We start from the raw sequence: 2,449 nt of genomic DNA, 5'->3' as shown, positions 1-2,449 counted from the left end.
GAGGATGCTGGGCACAGTACTAGGCTCAGCCCTGAACAGTGGGTATGAGGCTCAACTGGACAGGGTCAGGGACACAGTGGACTGTAGCTGGGGACAGCAGACAGCCTTGGGTATGTGGTGGGACAGTCCTTGGAGACACAGTGGTGTGGACAGGGCTCTGGGGCCTGGCCAGGGCCACCCCTGGTCCTTCCCCGTCGCATCCCCTGCCCTCCCCTGGTCCCTCATCTTCCCCACCCACCACCCTGCCTCCCCCCCCCCCCCTCCAGTCCCCGGCTCCTCTGGCTCCTCGCTGCCACTGTCTGACGCGCCTTTGAAATCTTATCTCTCATCGTGTTCTCTGCTTCCTCCCTGTCCAGGCCTCATCTATCTCCTGCCACCCTTCCACCTCCCACCTGCTTCCCATCTGCGGCCCTCCCCCACCCCTGCCCCCTGGCCACTGCCTCCATCCTGTCCTGTCCTGCCAGCCCGGCTTCAGGTCCAGCTCTACCCCAGCTTCCGGGGGAGATTTCAGAGCTGGGGGGCAGGACCCTGCCCACTGTCTCCTCCTACACTGAGCCCCAGGCCCTAGACCCGTCCTTCCTCCTTCCCTCCCTTGGAGATGCAGGCCAGAGCCCCTAGGCCAGCCCTGCCCCAGCCCTCGGGCCCCTCAGGGGACCTGGGCAACCCTTCCAACCCCTTGAGGACTGGCTCCTGGGGCCCCTCCTCCAGGCTGCCTTCCATACTGTCCCAGAAAAGGCTGCCCCTCCCCACTCTGAGCTTGCCCAGCCCAGCCTTTGCCTGGATCACATGGGTCACAGCTGTGTGTGGGGTCACAGCTCCTCTGCAGTCTGTGACTTCCAGGACAGGGGCAGCTCCGCCCTGCATTCTCTACAGATGAGGAGACTGACGCTTGCTGAGTTGTTCCATTCTTGAGGACTCGGCCTCAGTGCCACGTGCCCAGGGAGGCTGTGCTGACCCCTGTCCTAACACCTGCCCCACCCCTGCCGCCCACCCAGCCTTCACGCCTGCATCCTGATTTCATTTCCTTTGGGGCCTCACCTTCTACTTTACAGAGGAAACAGATGGCAACGTCCTCATCTTCCCAGGGACCAAGGGCAGCTAACAGTGGGCCAATCTGGGTGCCCCCAGCGCCCTGGGCACCCTGACCGAGCCCTCCAGTCTCCTACCCCTTGCCATAGCCAGAGGCCCCTCTTCCAGGGGCCCCAGCTGCCTCCAGGACCTCAGTCCTGTGGAAGCAAACGCGACCCAGCCCACCTGGATTCGAGTCCCAGCTACTACTCAGTAGCTGAGGGATCACAGGCGAGTCCCTCCCTCAGTTTCTGCACCTGTGAGTCGCCAAGCAGGCTGAGGAGGGCTCCTGCCTCCAGGTGGCTGAGAGAATTGCACAAGTTAGTGCAAAGAAGGAACTTGCAGCCGGTCCTGGCCCCTAGTGAGTGTTCAACACACAGCATCCCCTTTGCCCCCACCCACACCCCCGGCTCGCAGGTGTTGCGGGCACAGGGGCAGACAAAATGTAGGAGCAAATCTTGCATTTGAATGTGAAGATCACCCTAGCTGGGTATCAGGACAGTAACTATTGGTCTCTTTCATTGCCACCACCCCCCCCGCCCCCGGTCTGTCCCGAGTGCTTTACCAACCGAATCTCTGGATCCTCTCAACACATCTGGAGATGTGGATCCTTACTCCCATTTTTAGATGAGCAAACCAGGAAACGGAGAGCAGGGATGCATCCAGGTCCCACCACAAGGAGGCAAGGCGCGAGGTCTACTGTGGGGCTCTGGGGCCGGAGGATCCTGGGTCCGATCTGGCTCAGGCACTTGCACTGAGTGACCTGGGGCAAGTCATGCTCCCTCTCAGTCTTAGCTTATCTAGCTGTAAAGTGGGAATAATCCCGGGCTTTACCTCACTGAGCCGTGGTGAGAATTCAGCGACTTGTACAGGCTTACTCAGTAATCACTCAATGAGGGATGGCTGACAGCAGCAGCTCGGGGCTGGGGTTTGCCCCACACCTGCCCACCCAGAGCCCGGGCTTTCCCATTCCATGGCCTAGCCTTCCTGGGAGGCATGTGGTCCCTTCCTGCTCTGCCAGGGACCTTCAGGCATCTGAAACCACATGAACATCGATCACTGGTTCTGGGGAGGTAAGGTCTACAGCCCCATTTGGAAGCAATTGGGGCCTGAGTCTCTTGGGTCTTGAGCCCATGTTGAACTTATTTGAGGCATTTGTATTTCAAAGTCAAAACCTAAACAAGGAAAGGAGGGTAACAGGGCATTTTGCTGTTCATTCAGATTGTCCTCTGGAGCATATCACTGGCTGACAACTCAGGCTGCCTGGGTGGGCATGTGAGCTCCTGGAAATGAGCCTGCCATGGCCCTGAACCTTCTGTGGCTCCCATTGTCCATGGGGACAAGCCAGGTGCCTTAGCCAGAGAACACCTCTGGTGCCCAC

Source organism: Manis pentadactyla, chromosome 3 (assembly GCF_030020395.1).
Source record: "Manis pentadactyla isolate mManPen7 chromosome 3, mManPen7.hap1, whole genome shotgun sequence".
Lineage (NCBI taxonomy): Eukaryota > Metazoa > Chordata > Mammalia > Pholidota > Manidae > Manis > Manis pentadactyla.
This window is presented reverse-complemented; position numbering follows the sequence as displayed.